Genomic DNA, 22774 nt, shown 5'->3' with positions numbered 1-22774 from the left:
GTGCCCAGGGGAGGAAAGATGGGGATTGGTGTCCAGTTAGTTACCCTACCCTAACATGGATGTGCATGATACTTGAGCTGATACAAACAACATATGTGTCATTGATTCCCCAAAACCTCATGGTTAGACAAATCTTATCCTGATTAATACAGATGGTTGAGTTTGAAATTCACATTGCTACCTAAACTTCAGAGGAGCTTTTCCACTCTCTCAACATTGGTAATGGTGCTGAAGTTTTGTGTTCACCTTTGAGTTCCAAAGTTAAAGACAAACAAAGCTCAATTTGAGATAAGAAAAGACCAACAAAAAGGACCAAAGCTAAAACATGGCCAATGAGAAAAATGCAAGCTGTGGAAGATATGCATGTATGTCTGCATCTGCAGTGTTACCAGGTAAGCATGCCATGTGAATAACAAGATTAATTTATGACTTTTCAGGATACTTCCAGCCAAGTCAGGGCTTCATCATGAGAAGACAGAAAAGTGTTACTATTAAACTTAATTTTACATTTTTCAGATCAGATATTTCAGAGGGATTAATAATTCACTCTTGTTGAGCTGTTGCTGAATGTCTATTCGCACTAGTATATGTGAGTCATAATAAAAAAAACAAAGAAGGCAACTAACAAAGCGGCTGTGCAGGAATGTGACCATGCTTAACATGTTATTTGAACCCATATCTAGTATAGTATGAAATCAGTACTCTTATGCTATTTCCTTCTCCTGTTCCTGATTCATGTCTCAATCAGGGGCATTAGGCAAGGTAATTTTGGGTCTAATTTTGCAAATATAAAGATTTTTGAGAAAAGACAGTGATAACCAGGAAAGCTTTATCTAACAAGTGGTATGTATGCTGCACTTTATAATGTTCTCTAATTTATTTAATTAAATTCATTAATTTTAGAGTAAGAGATGATTGTTAAGTAGGTAAAAGATCAAAGATTCAGCTTAGAAGAGGATTATCAGTTACACTTTGATTTATTCACAGAAGGAATCTGTGAATGAGCTTGCCAGACAGTACTTGATTTACTTCCAGAATTTATTTCTGGAGATTATAAAATTAAAGTTATTTCATCTGCCTCCCTGTAATCAGTGCCATAGAAGCTATTTACTTGGAGTTTTCTTCACCAACTTAAACACTCATAAACAGGAACTAGTCTGCTAGAAGAAATTGTATCACAGGCTATGGGAAATAACTTTGATCTCCGTTAAAAAAAGTGATGAGCTCCATGAAATTGTGTAGTTGAAGATGTTACCAGTTTACCTGGTATCATCATAGGTACAATGGGCTAAGGGCATCTGCAAGACAAGGTTTCTAGGTAGAGAAAATTTGGGATATTTTTTTCTGGATTGTTACTATGAAATGTTGCAGTTTATTGAGACCAAGTGTTATAAGCTCTTGCCATGCTCATGGCAGATATCCAGTGATACAAAAACAGACAATTAACAAAGACTCAAAACTAGACTTCTGAAAAATTTAGGATATACAAACATGAATCATTGAGCTGATGAAAAAAAAGAAGAGAAGATTGAAGAGAGAAATTAACAGTTATATACACTGGTATTTACAGAAATCAAGATGGATTTATGAACTAATGTTATAAATGTCCTGGGTCTGAGGAACATTTATTTGATATTTCAGTTATTAGTACAAAAAGGAAAGAGTTTCACCAAAGGAAGATCAGCTTTCCTGAAAACTGCTTCCTGCTTCTTCCCTATGGGGCAGGTCTCAGCTTCCATTTAATTTCTGCACCCTTACAATTCATACAGAATAAACATGTCACAAAACTCATTTCATGGGACAGCTCACTAGAGCCTGCTCCCAAAGAGCACAAACCAAATCACACCACATTTGATCCCCTCTAGCCAGCATAATCTTCCATCACTATTCCAGGTGACTATGCTACATCCAAGATACCAGAGATTTTCTCAGTACAATGCTATAAAACTGTCCTGTGAGCTGTGACTGAGCTCTGGCCTTACATTAGTTGCTTTGAACTGAAAAACTAATAAAGATGGGAAGTATGAGACTTTGTTTTGTCATCTTGTCCCAGAGAGAAATAGTCTGGAAATGCAATCAATCATTACCACTGGACCAGAAAGTGCTGAGCAGAAGGATTCAGCAGTAGTGGTGCAGTTTAATATTGTAGGACAATGCCAAAAGGAATAGACATAATGATTCTACAGCTTCTGTCTAACTTGGCATAGAGTCAGGTCCATGTTTGGCCTCTGAGAATGCCTCCAGGCCATGCCTGATACACCTAATTTCAGAAAATCACTCAGGTTTAAGAATGCCCAAATGCTTGTTGCTGTCCAGGGACATCAAAAGCCAGGTGAATTTAAACTACTAAAAGGTAGTTTATTCACTGTGAGTCTATTTTTTAAAAAATAATATCAAACAGTATAAATTTGTTTATCTGTCACAAAATCAGTAATATTATTTGGGTCTGAGTCTTCCCTCCTCAGTCCTACTCTGCCACTGTCTCCTTTCTCTCATCAGTCAGCCCATCTTGTTGACAGGTTTCCTCACAGAAGCTTGAGAGTTGGGCCCATGGCAACTTCATGAAGGTCAATAAGGCCAAGTGCAAGGTCCTGCACCAGGGTCAGGGCAATTCCAAGCCCAGTTACAGGTTGGGAGGAGAATGGAATGAAACCAACCCTGAAGAAAAGGACTTGGGAGTGCTAGTTGATGAGAAGCTCAATGTGAGTCGTCATGGTGCACTTGCAGCCCAGAAAGCCAACTGTGTTCTGGGCTGCATCAGAAGAAGTGTGGACAGCAGGTCAAGGGAGGGAATTCTCCCCCTCTACTTAGCTCTCGTGAGACCCCACCCGGAGTGCTGTGTCCAATTCTGGAGCATTGTGTCCAGTTCTGGAACCTCCAACACAGGAAGGACAGGGAGCTGTTGGAGTGAGTCCAGAGGAGGGCCACAAAGATGATTCAAGGGCTGGAGAACCTCTCCTGTGAAGACAGGCTGAGAAAGCTGGAGTTGTTCATCCTTGAGAAGGCGCCAGGGACACCTTATAACAGCCTTCCAGTATCTGAAGGGGGTCTACAGGAAAACTGGGGAGGGACTTTTTACAAGGGCATGTAGTGATAGAACAAGAGGTAGTGGATGAAAACTGGAAGAGGGGAGATTTAGGTTAGATATTAGGAAGAAATTATTCACTGTGAGGATGGTGAGACACTGGAACAGGTTGCCCAGCAAAGTTGTGAATGCCTTGTCCTTGGAAATGTTCAAGACCAGGCTGGATGGGGCTTTGAGCAACCTGGTCTAGTGGGAGGTCTCCCTGCTAATAGCAGAGAGGTTGGAACTAGATGATCTTTAAGGTCCCTTCTGAACCAAGCTGTTCTATGATTCCCATCCTCGCTGACAGCAGCACTCCACCTTGCCACAGCTCTGTGGAGCAGGTCATACCTGCAGTTCTTGCAAGAACTGTGATGCATCTTAGACTTTTCATTATGGGAGAGACCTTCAGAGCTCAGATGTTCTCCCGTGGCATCTCTTTTCAAGAATGAAGGAGATTAGCCATTTATCAAGAAGAGGTTGACATTTTAACACAGGAACGTGCTACTCTCAGTTCCAGGTTCATTTCGATCAACTTTGGGTCAAGGAGATAGATGAGAAGTTGTGGGCATCAATCCACCTAAGAAACTTCAGATTGTGCTCTCATTTGACCTATATTTACCTTAATTGAAATATCCCATCTTGACCTAGGGGGAGAGAGAATCCATTGTAGCCACTGGAAAACAGCTTGGTTAATAGCCACTCAATCATATTCACCTGATTTTAATTTGAACTTTTCTGGCTTCAAATTCCAAATATTGGATTTTATTATACATTTACTTGGATTGATGAAAAATTATTCTATGATTATAATATTAATCATATTGATTCTTACATTGATGAAGTTACAACGTATTGTCAAAAAGTTAAATAAGGTACCCAGAGTTTTTCACTGAAAATAATAGAAAATATATGTTGATTTTTTTTCCCTAGCTTTTTTGAACACAGACTGTCAGAGTTTGACAATTCAATGCCCTCCTTCCACTATATTTTCCAGAGCCAAACCCATTATTCTCAGCATGGTTTCCTCAATGGTTACCTTTCCCAGAGGTAAGGTAACAAATAAAATATGCTTATGAGTTCAGATTTATTTTTTTGGAGCTTTCACAGACTTTGCTAATCTCTTCTCTAAAAAACCTGAGTCCAGAATTCCCAGCTCCCAGGAAAACACCCTAGCCATTTTTGGTGTAATACAGTTTCTTCCAGGAACAGTGGGAGGGAAAACAGGAAGTACTGGGTATAATTACCTCACATTTTTATTACTTTACCTTCACAGTTTAACTAGTAGCAGGGCCAGTAATTTGGCCTTGACCCTAAGATCTGAGCCTACAAATCATTACAAGATAATTGTTAAGGGAAGTAGGGAAGAGACCCCAATTCCCATCCCTTCCAGACACAGTGCCCTGAGTGCTACACTTGAAGACTCATAATCACTTCTGTTCTGTCTCTCTACTAATGGATATAGCCCTTAGTTACCAGGAACTCAATGCTTTTCAGTTTGTGCTCCTAATGCACAAAACATTTTGGTGTCACTGTTCAAAAGAAAGATTGGATTGGATTTTTGTTCCATGTGCAAATTCTAAAGGGGAAAAAATGGAATATACATTACTGGGAATTTGGAGCAAGAGTAAGAAACAGAAGTAACCCACTGTGATTAAATTTGGTAGCTGTAAGCACTTGAAAATATCTGCAACACATATAGAAACTGAATTTTGCTTATCATTTATTGAAGCAAAGAATACTTAGAGGGTCAAATAAAGAGATATTGATTGAGACTTCAGCAATTTTAGATGCAATGACTCTTTGCCATTTAACGTATGCTTAGGGATTAGAGAAAAATTATCTCCTTTTGGACAAAGCTGTAAAGGTGAGATGATGTCATTTCCTTAAGTCTGTGCCCAAATCCTCATGCAGATCTGGATCAATGGGTACTGGAGTTCTTCCAAACACAGGGGGAAACAGCAGCCTCTTGCAGGGCAACAGCTTCTTGCCTGCTTAGCCTAGTCCATGCCTGCTGTTTTCAGCAAATACCTCAGGTGCACTAGCAGGGATTTCAGCTGGGTTTGACCTTTGCATCTGCTTTCTTTCTGCTTTCTGTGATCGGCCCAAGAGGCAAGCCTCCTAGCACAGCATATATACAATACAAAGCAAAACACTGCAGAAATGACAGAGTTCACAATTTTCTCCACCCCAGACCACAGGCACTACCTACTTTTTCCGTTTCCCAAATGCTGTGTGGCTTTAGATTTGTTTAGAAATGGATTTTAGATCACTTTGAATAGTTCTTTTCTAAAGCAACATTTTGCTTCACCTTGTCTCTGTCAGAGCTATAGCCTTGGACAGAAAAATGAGCACTCAGAGTAATAACTCTGAAACACAGACCTCTAAGAAATCTGTTTCAATAATAGCCATCCTGATACCAGAAACTATAAGAAAGCCTTTACAACAAACCTCCAAAGAAAGTGTATGAAACCAGTGTATTTTACTACATCTCTGCCATATGATAAATACAAAAAGATTTTGATCACGTTTAATTGTGAGGGTCAATTCATATCTGACTTTGATATAGTGATAATGCAGACACTTAAAATTCCTGATAAAAAAGACTTTGCAACATTCCACACCAGTAGATTTATTCCAGAGTCATTAAAAATGAATGAAGGTATTTTAAAAACATTACTAGAGCAGGTTAGTCTTTGCACCTGCTGACAATAGAATAATAAAATCATCAAGGTTGGAAAAGACCTTCAAGATCACCAAGTCCAACCATCTGCCCTACAACTCCTAACCACTAAACCATCTCCCAAAACACCACATTCCTCCCCTTTTTTTAATTGCCTCCAGGGACAGTGCCTCCACCACCTCCCAGGGCAGCCTGTTCCAATGCTCCATGACTCTTTCTGTGAAATAAGTTTTCCTAATACCCAGTTTGAACCTCCCCTGGTGCAACTTGACCCCATTTCCTCTTGTTCTATCGCTGGTCACTGGGGAGAAGAGGCCAACACCTGCCTCACCAAAACCTCCTTTCAGGTAATTATAGAAAGCAATGAGGTCCCCCCTCAGCCTCCTCTTCTCCAGGCTGAAAAGCCCCAGCTCCCTCAGCCTCTCCTCATAAGACCTGTAATAATACAGGTATGTTCAGAGTCCAGAGAAAAATATGAGTATCTCAACAAATGCCGTAAATCTGCCTCATTAAACTAAATGTCCCACTTTCAAGAGCTTGTCTCAGGGCTAAAAGTGAAAGCTGTGTCCCCCACTCTAAAAACCCAGACCCAGAGGCAGAAAAGGTCCTTTTTTTAGTCCAAGAAGCCAAAAGATAACAAATCATAACTGAATGCTGACTTATTCTGAGACAGGATTTTATAAAAGAAACCAGAATTTTACAGAAGGAGGACTGACAGACAATTAATATATGAAGAAAAAGAAATTACCATAAAATATCAAGAGGAATATTTTAGGCTAACCATGTGGTTGGTCAGAAAAATTCTGTTTGTGATGGATTATGGAAGAGATTTTATTGCACAGATTGGTTTCTCACATGGCTGTGAAATTCATCACATAATCATCTCCTTTATATGGCATTCATGTACTGAATATCTTTGTCCTTCTGCTAAGCAGCACCTGATTTCTAGGCCATGTAAATCAGCTTCTCTTCAGAGGGGAAACAATAGCACTCTCCCTGTGTAAATCCTCAAGCTGCACATGCATTGGTGTCATACTTTTCTCCACATTATTTGCCACCCCCTCAGAATAGAGGTGGGCACAACCAAGTTGCAGCCAAGCTAGTGTTCAGGAGCTCAGCTGACAGCAGGCCCTGGCCTCAGGCAGTGACTCTGCCACCATAAATAACCCTGCAGTATTAGCAAATGTATGAAAACTGGTTTCCTTGACAGTGGAGCCCTTCCCTGCCAGGCCACCCACTGCCACCACCAAAACAGGCAGAGCTGCTCGCCCACAACCCCCTGTTAAAACCCTTGTAACAGTGCCATCTCCTGACACCTGCTTCAAAACTCCACCTGCAAAACTTTGCCAGCATCCCCCAAATCCCGGAACGTACTTGTTGATACAACAGGCAAACCTTGATGATGATTTATACTCACTGAGCATGAGGGGAAATGGGTGCATCAACATGTTGTCCAGGTGACTCCACAGATGATGTCTTCCCAGTCCTAGATGTCCCTCTCTTCTGTCCATCAGTTCCTACCCTAATCTAAAGCAATTATTCCTGAGTCTCTGTACTTTGGTATCATTGGCTAAGAACAAAATAGCCTTTATTTATCCCATTTACCCTATATATGAAGCTTTATGTGTTTAATGTGCCATTTTCAGATGTAATTGCTATATAGTATTTAATGCATAGATACAAAGTACCTATTAGACTGGCTGCACATGTCAGACTATAGAAAGTATTGAATATTGTGCCAAACCTCTTTCATAGTGTCACCAAGAAATCCTTGTTTACCTCAAGCACTGGATAATCATGATCACTGGGTGAATATGGTCACTGAACAACTTGTGACACTCACCTGAGGAAGTGGTGCAACGTGAACTGAACTGTAACACAGACAGAACAGATGTTCCAAGCACTGAAGAAGCTAAACTAGATTTCAAATATTATGTTTCCACGGGTCTATGAAAATAAATCATATAAGATGTAATTGCTCAGAGTAATTATTAAGACTTTGTTAAAACAAAACAAAACAAAACAATAATGGAAAAAAAATGCATAGATTAAACTAATATTTCGTTGCCCAGCTTTCATTTATTTGACCACAAGATGCTGGTAAGCCTATGGATGATGGCCAGGCTATCAGGAAGTGTATCAGATGGATTAATTACTTGGTCTTGAGAGGCTTAACATCCTTTTTTTGAATCCTCACTTCTGAGACCTCTTTTTATATGGTGCATCTACAGCGCTTATGTTACCTTTCATGTTAGATTTATCTTCAAAGGCAGATGTGAAGCAAATGGATGGAACAACTTTTTTTTTTTTTAAATGTATTCCTATCTCATGTCTCCTTTTCAGCAAGCTCAGAGATAATAGATACCTTACGCAAAACATATATTAGGACCACGCATCTGTACTTTTCTTATATGTCACCAGAAGTCTACTGTCTGCAGGCACACAACCAGTAGAAACATGCACTATTAAAGTTTTCCAACACTTTTCAACCTCAATAAATTCTTCTGGTTGCTTCACCTACCAAATTATTTCAAGAGATGTTTGCCTAGTTGTTTGTTTTTTGAACTTTGTCAAAACAGGTTGAACAATACAAAGAAAGATTTTGTGGTGTACTTTATTATAAGTCATCGTGGAAAATGAACTCCCTCCTTTCTGTTATGGTATTCCTCTGTCATTTTAGCCAAGCAATTGGGTTAAGTTTGCCCTTTTATTTAATAGATTTTTTTTTTCTCTTCTCCCATGTTAGTTCTCTAACTGAAAATCAGTGGTAATTCTCTTTCTTCCTCTCTCAAGCTCAACATAAAACTTACAGAATCACAGAATCATCCTGGTTGGAAAAGACCTTCAAGATCATCAAATCCAACATAAATCCCTCTACCATAACCTAATTTACCCATTCAGTACTTAAACCATGTCGCTAAGCACTCTATCTATATTTCTTGTAAACACTCCCAGGGATGGTGGCTCCACCACCTCCCTGCGCAGCCTGTTCTACTGTCCAACTGCTCTTTTGGTAATGAAATTCTTTCTAATATCCAGCCTAAACCTCCCAATGTGCAGCTTCAGGTCATCTCCTCTTTTCCTGCCATTATTCACTTGGGAGAAGAGGCCAACTCCCACCTCCCTACAACCTCCTTTCAGGCACTTTTAGAGAGCAATGAGGTCTCCCCTCAACTTCCTCTTCTTCAAACGAAACAATCCCAGTTCCCTCAGCCTCTCATAAGACCTGTTTCCAGACCTTTCACCATCTTGGTATTTGTCCTCTGGACATGCTCAAGCAACTCTACATCCTTTTCGTAGGGAGGGGCCCAGAACTGCACACAGTACTAGAGGTGTTGCCTCACCAATACTGAGTACAGGGGCACAAATTGAGTAATTTATTTTGGCTATGGTGAATATGATAGGGTTACAGTGAGCAGTACAGAAATGCCTACATGGCTGTGCTACACAGTAGATGTGGCCATCCACACATAGGATACACATAGGAGAACAGAATGGCTACTCTTCAGTCAACACTGTCTAACCAATGCATGGCATCCTATGGAAAAAAAAAAAGACCCTATATTCATGCATAGAAAAGCTTAGCAAAATCCATATGCATATGAGAGCTGTCTTAGTTCTGTCATGAACAAAACTTATTAAAAAAAAAGAACTTCACTGCACTGATTGAATATGTCTCAGTTATATGTCTACTATATACAGGACATGATCTCCTGACACATTGTGTGGAGGAAATTGCTTCTCTGTGCCCCATTACAGCTGTGCTGCACGCAGAGCCTGCATCTGCAGGATCTGTCTGTTTTCCAGATCACAGTTCCTGGGCTGAGACCATTCCAGACTAATTAAATATTTTCCTGGTGAGTGTTGCGAACTATTAGTGAAAGTGTTTAATAAACATTCAAGGAGCAAACACAGCCTGGTGTCTTTTTGGAAAGAAGTGTCACTGGAAATCAAGAATAAAAGGTATTCATATTTAAACAAAATTGGTTTGACACCTTGGAATCACGTGTTGGAATTTTTCAAAGCTATTAAAAGAAGATCATAGGGTGTCTGAAGAACTGTACATGCTCTTCCAGCATAGTCTCAGGGAAACTTTCAGGGCCACTAAGCAAAGGGAAATTGGCAGGAGCTTTCACAGCTTGAAAAGAGCAAAATGCTCCTTAGTAAATTATGAATCACTTAAATGAAACTGACTGCATGTAAAGGTAACATCTACAGTTACCTCTTGAATTCTTGAAATGCAGAATGGATCTAATTCTCAGGTTAACCCCTTTTTACCCAGAACTTATCTCATAGTAGGTAATGAGGAAAACACAGCAGTTACTTACATACACAGATAAGATTCCCACTAAATTCTTCTTTTTTCTTTTTTTTTTTTTTTTTTTTTTTTTCACAGTTCAACAGTCCCAACTCTCCCATCTTTCCTTATAGGAGAGATACTCCATTCCCCTAATCATATTCTTGGCCCTTCATTGGACTCTCCCTAGTATGTACATGTCTCTTGTGCTGGGGAGCCCAGAACTGGACAGAGTACTCCAGATGAAGCCACATCAGTGGTACAGAGAGGAAAGGTCACTTGTTCAACCTTCTGCCATCACTTCTTCTAATGTAGCCCATGACATTGCTGGTCTCGTTTTGCTGCAAGACTTCATTATTAACTAGCTCATGTTCAGCTTATTGTCTACTAGGACCTCAAGGTTCTCCTTGGTAAAGCTGCTTTTTGACCAGCTGGCCCACAGCATATACTGGTGCATGGAATTATTCCACCCTACATCTAGGACTTTCTACTTCCCCTTGTTGAGCTTCATGAGGTTCCCATCAACCTATTTCTCCAGCCTGTTTCTGTCCCTCTGAAAGACAGCACAACTCTCTGGTGTATCAGCCACTCCCCCAAATCAAGATATTTGGACATTAAAAAATATTAACAGTTTTCCAGTATAAATAAACAGGAACCTGGCAACCTGAAAGTGTTCAAGCACTGACAGAAGGTGACTTTGAACAAAAAATAATGGTTTCTCCGAAAAAGGCACAATGTATTCTCTCCAGCTTATTTATCTGTATTTTGAACCATCTGCAGTACAAGACCTTTGGCTTACCTCTGCTGGATTTTCAGATCTCATCCACTCCTGAAATGAGAAGTCTAGAAAACAAGAACAGTGGTTCAGAATTTTCAAAAATTTTTCTTTATTCTTCACTGGAACAAAGCCAGGATATTTCAAAATTCTTCATTGTAGCAAGTAAGACAGAAAAGGAAAAAACAACAAACACACAGAGAGATAACCCATCATGACACTGCAGATAAAATATTCACTTGATCCATAGGAGATCATGTGTCAGTTCCCACTTCTAACTGTTGCAGGGCTGGCTCTTCACTTCCCCATTGAGTGCCCTAGGGCACAGGTCACAGCTGTAGTTTCTTTACTGAGAGCAATAAATAATGAAGAACAGCTTCAAAAGGAGGGACTGAGAAGGATTAACTACTCCTCATCGATCCGAAACAGTGGGGGATTTGCATATAATTCTTCAACACCTTCAGGACATTTACTTAGCATTTTTCTGTCAGTAAATTTGTGAAACCATTTTTTCTTCCTCTCCTCATCTTTTGCCCTGCAGCTCCACAGACTTTGCAATACGGGTTTGTTGAAAATGACACATTTGCATGAAAAGTTGAAGGTTTGACAAACTGACATGTTCCAGTATAAACTGTTCTCACTGAAGAAAACCCTTATCAGCACTCATTTTGACCTTTCCTGTCATTGCTTTTTTCTGTTGTGTCCATTCTTGCTTTTTTTTTTTTTTTTTGCTACAGAACAAAACAGGATATATTCACACAGAGATTAAATGTAAACTGTAGCTTTTAAATGAAAGAAACTGAAGACATTTGTTTTCATTTATGAATAAATAATTATATAAGAGATTACTTGGGCACTGTTATTTTGTCTAATTTATCCTTAAGAGCAGTATCTCAATCAGAATAGGTGCAAGTACAATTATACTTCTGGAGTTCTGGCAAGGCCACAACTGCTGTTATGTACCTTCTGTTCTTTCAGATCTGTAATTCTCTGGTAACTGTCTGCATCAGGGAAGAAATAAGATCTAAAGCATTATACAATGTAATTTTAAGGAAATCAGACCCACTGAAGTACATTGCCTCAACTGAGGAGTCCTAACATCAGTTCCTTCTAGCTTTTATCTCACTTCCATGGTTGCTTGTTGCAAGTATGGTACTGTGCTAGCTATAGAGAATGCAAGAGCAAAATAAACAGTGACTTTAGCAAATATGCTAAATAGTTTTCCATTAATTATCTACAAAGCTAATTCTTCTTGCCAGGGCTATGAAGCAACTAAGCTTTTGCACCATTTTGTCTGGGCACTGTACTGCACCTATCAGCTCCAACAGCTCTGGTTCCACTCTAGGTTTCTTCCACAAGATTCCCTAGAGAGCCCAGGGTTTAGAAATGACTGCCAAAATTACTTTTCTTTTTTTTTTTAACACTTACCTTCAGGACTCTACTGCAATTGCAGGAAAAAGTGAAAAAAGCCTGACAATGAAAGACACAAGACTGTGTAGTATAAATCACTTATTCAATATAAGCTATTTTTGGAAGAAATATCTTTTCTGGAGAATAAGTTATTCACCAGAAGAAAGAGGCAGGTGCATTTATATGACTCTCAGGTAAACCCCCCTAAAAGGCTCTTTTGCATTGTAATGTCAGAAATAAATAAATAAGAATGAAAGAAAAGAGGAATGTCAGTGTTCAGGAAAAAAATTGCCAAGACTGAATGGAACTCATTAGAATATGAAAGGTCTGTGGGTATAATAACTGTCATTCTGTAACAGGTTGAAATATAATAAAACAATACTAAGGTAATTATAGAAATTCATTATTCCATTTAGACCTACAGTCTCTTTTGGGCAGTCAAAAGGGTATATAACCCTTAAATGCTCTCTTGAATCTTTTTATAAGTGAAAAGCATAACATTTTCTCTTCTTATAATTTGCATGATGTTCCTAAGTTTTTCCTGTAGCTGGTTTTGTATTATGTAAAGACAAGTTCTTACTGATAACATTGCATTACACACTATTTTCTAGGAATTTGTGGTGCGCAAAGATATTGGTAAACAAATATGATATTAGACAGGACTCAAATCTAAAGTGAAAATCTGTGTCCAGCATTGAAAGTTGAGCTCTTGACTAGTTTATTAGAAAAAACAAACACTGTGGCAACGTAGACACACAAAGTAATGGTGAAAATGGGGTAACATGGCACTGAGTGCTCGTTTCCTCAGTACAAATGACTATGGACATTTAAATGGATCTTGGAGCAGGGAATCAAACAGTAAAATACATTTTTGTTCACTTGCACATCACTTTACATTTGTGATATTATCCTAAGTGCAAGGAAGTAAATCAGAGGTGACTGCTGGAGGAAACAAGCAGAAGATAAATCAATGAGGACAATGTTGTTTGGTTCCAACTAAAAGGATAAGATTTATGCTTCAGTGGGTTTTTCAGCAGCCGCTGAAATAAGCCTTCCAAAGAAAGACACACACAAATTGTAGCTACCTCCTATCTCTTCTAAGCTAGAGACTGGAAATTGAAAGGCCAGAAGGAGTATTACAAATTTCAATGAAGATAAGACCCATGTCAATGGTGACTTTTTTTCTTAGTATTTTCTCTACCTGCTCTCTGGTTCTGGATAACTAGTGTCTTGAAAGAAGCTATTTTTTAATTTCCTTAATCCACTGTTGCTGCAATCTCAACAATTGCTGCTGTTGCTGCAATTTCATTCTCTATACCTGTTAACAGATCATAATGACACATAGAGCAAATGGCTGTGAATTTTTACCTAAATCTATCCCCATAAAGATAGAGGCCATTTTTTAATATTTTTTTTTCTGATGGTTTATTTCTCAGAAAGTGTGATGCACTGACAAACTTACAGGGTGTACTTCAGTGTGTAAAAAAGAAAGTGTTAACCTGATGTACGTTCATAGTTTGACCTTAATTATGCTCCAGATAAAATATAAGAATTTTTCCATGGCACTTTTTGAGCTCTTCTCTGCAAGAGGTTTTTGATTTACATGTTTCTAAAGACCTTAGTGATCCCTGTCATACGATTGATTTGATATGTAATTTACACTGTGTGAAATTCCAGAATAAGGAAAGCCCTTAGGTGGCAAAGTATGTCAGAACTTAGAGTTGGTAATTTATATGTTCTTGGATTAACTCAGTTGTTATTTTTTATCTGTTTCATTTTGAAGAATTGAAATTGAAGGGGAAAAAAAATCAACAGCCAGAAAGACCTTCAGCTACAAAATGGAAACACTTGATTTAGTCTTTGTGATGGATGTAAGTGAAGTTCAAGCAACTTTTAAAGTTTTCTATTGACTTTCAGTAACAGAAATACTTAGTTGTATTTTTTACTTCACTGTATAAGGTAAAATGAAGATGCTTTCCTCATCTCATGAAAGCAAAGATACTCTTTCCAAAGATGGCAAGGTTGAAAGCATTTTTCTTCATTTTGAAAAGTTCATTCACTATAAAAAAGAGTGAAAGGATGGAAATGAGTTATGGTACAAAATACTGTGTTTTAAATATAACACACTCAATTAAAAGTTATTAATTGCAAAATTGGCAGCTTTTTGACATATCTGAATAAGATCATAGGATCACCTAGGTTGGAAAGGACCTTTAAGATCGAGTCCAACCATTAACCCTACTCTACCAAGCCCAGCACTAAGCCATATTTCCAAGTGCCATGTCTAGACAACTTTTAAACACATCCAGAGGTGGTGACTCAACCACCTCCCTGAGCAGCATGTTCCAACTCGGACTTGTTGAACTTCATACAATTGGCCTCAGCCTATCAATCTAGTCTGTCCAAGCCTTTCTGTAGAGCCTCCTACCCACAGGCAAATCAACAGTCCCTCCCAACTTGGTGTCATCAGATAAGGAAGATAATGCAAAATGCATTATCATACATTTGTGGCTGTGTTATGTATAGGTAGATACCTTCTGTACAGAGGTGGCATTCAAGGCACACCCTGCAGAGCCAATCTAGATCAAGAGTCAGCACATGTAACTGTGCTTTCAAATTGAGAGGGCTGTTTTTTTCAAACAGCCGGATGATAAATATTGAGTTCAGCCTGACTTTTTGAAAGTGCTTCTCAAGGAAATAGCAACTCATAGAATTTACCTAGTGGGAAAGGGAGACCTAAGCTTACTGTGCAGAAACTGTTCTATAGTGGGACAGGTAGTTGGTGTGATTTAAAGAACAGGTGGGGTTGTTTTGTTTATTTACTTAATTTTTTAATCTGCTGAGATATAAAGAAAAAAAATCTCATTTAACTTATTTCTTAATGAATTAGTGCAGTTTTCACCAGAAGCTGTGATTGTTTGATAGGGAGAAGTGCATTGAAGGCATCTGAAAGTAAAATTCATCATGTATTTAACACACAGACCACTGACCTAGTCCCTATTAAAATAGCCAGTGTAGTTTCCTTTAGGTTAAATACTGTGCCAGCTGAAACTTGAGTCTTCTAGTGCTCCGTGTCCTCTCCTGCTTCAGGTGTACCTCCACATTTTTGCCTCCACTGCAGCTGCTGCGGATGCTTGGCCTGGGCTGCAATGTTGGAGTGGGACATTATATCTGTAGCAGCAGATATATGGAGCCAGGGGGTGCCCTGGCCCCAGCACCTGGGAAGGCAGTTTGAGGTAGGCTGCTATCTGCCAAGTCCCATCACCCATGGAGAAATTCGGGGATGGACAAGCACGAACACACACAAGTGTCTGAGGAACTTAAAAGATCTTCCTGCTTTGAGTGGCACTCCCTACATGAAAGAGCGTCCTGGATTCAGCTGGAATAAAGTTTATTTTCTTCCTAGTTGCTGGTTTAGTAATGTGTTTTGGATTTAAGATGAGACTAATATTGATAACACACTGATATTTTGGATATTGTTGAACAATCCAAACTCTTTTAGTTGATGCTAAGAAGTGTTCACCCTGTCAAGGACTTCTCAGCTTCTCATACTGCCCTGCTGTTGGAAGCTGGAAGTGCAGAAGAGGCTGGGAAGGGGACTCAGAAATGACAACTGATCCAAATAAGCCTAAGGGGTATTCCATACCATGTGACATCATACCCAGTATATATAACATGGGTAGTTGGTTAGGGGACACTGCAGCTCTGGGACTGGCTGGACATGGGTCAACAAGTGGTGAGCAATTGCATTGGGGAGCACTTGTTTTGCATATTTTTTATCATTGTTATTAGTAGTAGTATCATTATCATAATCCTTCTTCTTCTGTGCTATTAAACTGTCTTTATCTCAACCTTGAGTTTTACTGTCTCCCCCTGTTTCTCTCCCCCATTCTCACCGAGGGTGGGGGACAGTGGGTGAGCAGCTGTGTGGGACTTCATTGGCAGTTGAGATGAAATCACAACAAAGAATTTCTAATCCTGGCAGGTCCTCACCACTTTGCTTAGTTGGCACAAGGCTGAGGATTGCCATTTGGATGTGCTTTTGAGGGCTGTGGTTGAGGCTCCACTGGAACTGGATTTCTCTGGTGTACTTGAATGGGCACACGACAAAATGAAGTGCCTGTGACAGCTGGCAGTGGAGTTGTCAGGGCTTTTGCTTTTCTGAGCACCTGGAATCTGAAGAAGCACACTCAGAGGACAGGCAGTCAGACCTTCTTTGAGTTTCCCTATGCTGTCCAGAATAATCCAATAATTGAATAGCCTATGCCAGTCTCTTGCCTTAGGAATTGGCATAGCACTTCCTGATGGATGGAGGATGTGGTTATTATACAATGTGATTATCTGCCACTGGGATAAATCTATAATTAGAACATCTACTTATGGACGTGTTCCAAGTGCGACTAAACAGTTATGCCAATTACTGGCATAATTATAAATGAATCAGAATAAGCATCAGCAAATGAATCAAACTGGAAGTTGTACAGTTTGCCTGGCTAATTATATTGCTCATAAAATAGCTGACATGAGATGTCTGCTACCTGCTGACTGGGGAATGCAGGGAGTCCTTTATGCTAATATTGAGCACTATTAATAAATAGGATATTTAAATAGAAAAATATAAATATCTTCAGAAAGTGATCAAGAGTGGTTATTTTAACACCCAGAACATTCCCATTCTACCAGATTTGGAAATTGGCGTTGGTGGTAACATCTTTGCAGTGTGTTAGCAAAAAATACAGATGCTTTCCTCCTTAGTTCAAGCTTTCTGAATCCAGTTATAAACCACTTCTTCTTTTAGGATTTCAGGTACCAATACAAACCAGTCCTTGTGGGACAGGCTGAAGAAATATAACTTCAGACCTTCTTGTCAATTTTTTTAAACTTGGTCAAAATAAGGAGATTTCTGAGGTCTCTATTATTTCACAACCCTCCCCCTCCTTAGAGTATTTGACTCTTTTTATTGATTCTGGAATGACACAAATAAGCCTTCTAAGCAGTTATGTGCTGTGAAGTTTTGCTGCTGTCATTTACAAAGAAACTCACAGGAAACACACAATATTGACAGCTAATAATATCAGATTGATGTCACACTCAGCAGAATAACCTTCGTTTTGCAATTGACCCCTTTCAGTGGTGCTAATTCTTGACTAATACAATGAGCTGTGCCTTCTCCCCCACCGCCAGCTGGCCCTGTCCCACACAAGATGATAGCAAAGGCTGGTGAGGGGGAAGCAGCAGAGAGGAAGCAGAGACTATAAAGCTCCTGCTGCCTCTTTTTTGGCATTGCTTGCTTAGCTGTGCAGCTCAGCAGCAGCAGAAATCCCTCACAGATGCCTCCTCTTCAATCAACTATGCAAGTGTTGATGTGTCCTCTCCACTCCCAGGAGCCAGGGAAATCAGCACAGCTGTAACTCCTAGTAGCAAACTTATAGATCAAATAAGAAGCTTGTCAGCAATATTAAGGAGTTCCATGTTCATCATTCTCTCTTTTGTCTTTGGTACTTTTCTTCTTCTCAAAAGATCTGGGATCATGGCATGTATGGAGTAAGAGCAGAAGAGTGAGCAGCCACATCTCTATGGCTGGCTGTAAAATTTTTCTGGTTCAGAGCAGTGAAAAGCCAAGACTGAAGAAATATGGAGTAAAAGTCAGTTCGCAGACCAGTTTGATCTCTGGAATTATCCAGAAGTAAATCTGGTCAATGGCTTTTTCCACCTTACAGCTTTGAAAATAGACAGGTGATAGAATAAGAAAGAGGTTCAGAAAACTAAAGAAGAAAAAAATAGATTCAAATGAATTTATTTTGCTTTACTAATGGTGCATGCAATAGTAAACAGTTAAAATTTGATTCTTACCTTCAGTAAGCAGGTTAGAAGTCATCTTGTCTCACAAACACTGAATATGGGGGATGATTGTTAGTTACCTTTTTAAGATTATATGCACATAAGAGTACTTTTCACCCAGAGCTGTACTCGCACATTGACATCTCTGTAATAGTATGGAATCTTTCTTGAAGAGTTTGCTGTGCTGTCAGATAATTTATAGAAAAAAACTAGCACCTGATAAGCCTTGTATTAGATTTCTCAGGCATACTTATCCAGAAGAATCAACAAACCAAATCTCCCTCGTTTTTGCATTTGATACATCTGGGTTTTTATCTTCAAATTGAAAACTGTCAATAGTTTACCAGCAGAATTTCAGAAATGCCCATGCTCTGCAATACCATGCTTCAGACAGTAAAATATCTCTAATCAAAGGTTCCCATTCTTGCTTATTTTCCTGTGCTGATAAGGAACCAGAGCTCTGCTCAGTGAAACCTACATGTAAAGCAGTTTGAGTAAAAAATGACATACTTAAAAAACCCTTGTCCTTTTTGTCATATCTGTTATGCTCATTTTTTAAACAGTTGTACTCAGCTCTATCAGCTGATATGGCCATAGTATCTAAGCTTTTGGGGAGCTTCTGCTTGCTTTGTGATACCTACTGCCTCTGATGTCTGCACACTGGAGAGCTCTGCTTTGAAAGTGAGTTGCAAAGTGGTAGAGAAAAGAAGCTACTTAGAGATTAGGGGATAGTGGCTCAAAAGAAAAAAAAAAAAAGAAATACAGAGAGCGAAACCAGCTCAAACTCAAATAGAAAAGGCTGTGAAATATTTAATTTTGAACAGTATCTTGGACCACAGAAACAGTGGCAAAATTCTTGTCCTAGTTGCAGCAGATCCTGGATTTCACTGATTTTATATTCCTGATCAGAGTTCAGATGCCATTCAGGAATACACTAATGACTACATGAATATTCTGCTGTACTCTGTCATATAAACTATGACCTTCTACTGTGTAGAAGCTTGCACTGATCATTCCAAATGAAACAAAGAAGTTAAATGCTACAGACAAATGGTTCTGCTGTTGATTTGAAAGATGAGGAATGTGTGTAGCCAAGATGATATTTACAGAGTACTATTTACCTTTTGTTGATGATGTGATGCTTGCTGTGTGTTAGGCATTGTGTTACTGGGGCAACACCATGCAAAATTACCAGAAAAGAGTTTTCAAGTTATGTTTCTGGCTATCAGTAGTCAAGGAAGTTTCACCTTTCTCTACTGGAAAAGATCAGAAGAAAACAAAATAAATAGAAAAAAAAATTGGAAAGAATAAGTCTAAAGAAAAATTGCATGAGAAATGCAGTGAAGGAGTTTCCTGGGGATAGACTGAAGGTAGTAGGGAGACTTGTGAATAAAAAACTGTTAAGAAGGAAAATTTTAGAGTGTCAAAGTCGGGGATAAGGGGGGAGGGACAGAGACAGAAATAAACACCTATAGAGAAAAGTATAGGAAAGAGAGCTGAACTGAGAAGGAATGCAAAATGACAGTATCATTGAATAGAAAAGGGACAGTGAATGTCTCAGTGAATGAATATATGCAGAACTGAAGGACAAAGAAATGAAACATATTGTGATTTCTGGAAAGAGAATATAAGAGGAAATTAAAAGTGGCAGATGGAATAGGAAAGAAACAGGGGAAATCAAGTGTAAATGCTGGCTTGGAGGACTTCTGACAGGATGAGTGGTTGAGGAGGCAGGGTATTTCTGAAGGGCTGATATTTAGGAAATAGCAATTCTGAAATAAGGAGGTAAACTAGGAATATTGAAGAAATACATCATCTTCAGCTGCTCCTTCCACTTCCTATCCTTTCTTCCTGCCACCTACCATCATTTTCAGTTAAATATCCTTTTGTCAATACCTCTTATATGCTTCCATGATTGTTTGTAAACCACTGACAATTGTCTCTCTTCCCACCAGCTCTCTCCCTCAACTGCATTGACTGAGGGGGAAGAGTTTGTTCAGTCCTTACAGTTTGTCCTGTGCTGAGAGCTAACACATTGCATTATTTCTTTGTGCTGCCTCATGGAAAGGGACAATGTAGCCTCATTGGTAAGACGCTCTGCCATGAACACCATCTGGCATTGTTTAGGAAGAAGACAACCCATGACCATCTTCTTCCTTACTAGCTGTTCAGACAAGGAGCTCCAGGGTTTCCAGTTCTTCTCTCCAAAGCAGTACGAGTTTTGTTGGGACAAGGAAGATAAAGAGACCAAAAACCTGTTTCTACACCAGTTTTGCAGAGGGAATAAGATGCAAAATAGTTGTCTCCTTCATAGAATCATGGAATTGTTTTGGTTGGAATAGACTTTTAAGACCATCAAGATCAACCATTAACCTAACACAATGCCAAGTCCACCACTAAGCCATGTTCCTAAGCACCACATATACGTGTCTTTTAAATACCTCCAAGGATGGTGACTCTACCACTTCCCTGGGCAGCTGTTTCCAATGCCTGACAACCATTTCAGTGAAGCAATTTTTCCTTACAGTCAATCTAATCCTCCCCTCATGCAGCTTGAGGCCATTTCCTCTTGTCCTATCCTTTGCTCCTTGGGAGAAGAGACCAACCCCCACCTCACTACAACCTCCTTTCAGGTAGCTGTAGAGAGTGATAAGGTCTCCTTTCAGCCTCCTTTGCTCAGACTGAGCAATCCCAGTTCCCTTAGATGCTCTTTGTGTTCTAGGCGCTTCACCAGCTTCATTGCCCTTCTTTGGACAAGCTCCAGCACCTCAATGTCCTTCTTGTAGTGAGGGGCTCAAACTGGACACAGTATTTGAGGTGCGGCCTCACCAGTGCTGAGTAAAAGAGGACAATCACTTCCCAAATCCTGCTGGCCACACTACTCCTGATATAAACAAGGGTGCTGCTGGCCTTCTTGGCCACATGGGCACACTGTTGGATCATATTCAGTTATGTGGACCAACATCCCCAGGTTCTTTGCCTGACAAGCATCACTCTAGCCACTCTGCCCCAAGCCTGTGGTGTTCACTGGGGTTTTTGGGACTCAAGTGCAGGACCTTACACTTGTCCTTGCACCTCACAATTGGCCCTGGCCCATTGATCCAGCCTGTCCAGATTCATCTGTAGAACCCTCCTGTCCTCAAGCAGATCAACATCGGCCCTATTTGGTGTCATCTGCAAACTTACTTATGGTGCACTTGATCCCCTCATCCACATAATTGATAAAGATATTAAGCAGAACTGGCCCCAACACTGAGCCCTGGGGAACACCACTTGTGACCGGTCACTAGGTGGATTGAACTCCATTCACCACCACTCTCTGGGCCTAGCCATCCAGCCAGTTTTTTACCCAGTAAAGCATATACACAGCCAAGCCATGAGCAGCCAGTTCCTCCTGGAGAATGCGGTAGGAAACAGTGCCAAAGGCTAAAATCTAGATAGATAACATCCACAGCCTTTCATTCATCCACTAAGTGGATCACCTTGTCATAGAAGGAGATTAGGTTTGTCAAGCAGAACATGCCTTTCATGTACCCTTGCTGACTAGGCCTGGTCACTAGGCTGTCCTGCATGTGCTGCTTAATGGCACTCATGATTACCTGCTTCATAACCTTTCCTAACACTAAGGTCAGACTAACAGGCCTGTAGTTTCCCAGCTCCCCCTTCCAGCCCTTTCTTGTAGATTTGGGTCACATTTGCCAATCTCCAGTGAACTAGGATCTCCCTGGTTACCCAGGACTGCTAGTAAATGATGGAAAGTGACTTGGTGAGCACCTCTGCCAGCTCCCTCAGTACCCTTGGGTGTATCCCATTTGGCCCCATAGATTTGTGTGTGTCTAAGTTGTATAGCAGGTCACTGACCATTTCCCTTTGGATTATGGAGGCTTCAATTGCTGCATTCTTGCTCAAGCGTCTGGGTACCCAGAGAACAAGTCTTACTACTGAAGACTGAGGCAAAGAAGGCATTCGGTACCTCAGCCTTTCCCTCAGTCTTTGTCACTCTATTTCTCCCTACATCCAAGAAAGGATGGAGATCCTTCTTGGCCCTCCCTTTGTTGCTAATATATTTATAGAAACATTTTATGTGTTTGTTTTTTTTATTGTCCCTAGGTAATGTTCTAGTGGGATATAAGGTGGAATGAGGAAAAAAACAGTGAGAATACCAGTTCCCAGAATTGAGCTCCACAACCACCAGAAACCACAAAAGGAAGATGAGAAGCACAAACATAAGATGACATGAAGACATGACTGCTATGCAGGACAGCACAGCAATGTGTGAAAAAATAAAAGATGATATTATAGTAGTTGGTGGGGAGGGAATAAAAGAGACAGGATTTGACAGAGGGAAAAAAGGAAAACAAAGGAACTCCTGTTGCTGTACAGAAGCCTCCTGTTCCCAGCCAGAGCCAGTGGCCTCTGGCCTTTTCTATTCCATGCTCCCTTCCCACTCTCTACCCACCAGATCTTTTTGCTTCCCACCATTCACAGTAAATGGTGAAAACAAGCAGCCAGAGTGCTCAGCACAGAAACTTGTAGTGCTAAGGCCTTCAAGAACTTTCTCCACAACACTCTCAATCCCAGAGAGACAAGAGAGCAAGCACAGTATCATTCACTGCAGCCTGTGCACAGCTGAAGTGCAGAAAGCTGAAATAAACTTTGACAGTGGAAGAGCACTTTTTCCTGCACTGTCACTGTATTCCTGCT

This window comes from Chaetura pelagica, unplaced genomic scaffold (assembly GCF_000747805.2).
Source record: "Chaetura pelagica isolate M959 unplaced genomic scaffold, ChaPel_1.0 scaffold106, whole genome shotgun sequence".
Classification (NCBI taxonomy): domain Eukaryota; kingdom Metazoa; phylum Chordata; class Aves; order Apodiformes; family Apodidae; genus Chaetura; species Chaetura pelagica.
This window is presented reverse-complemented; position numbering follows the sequence as displayed.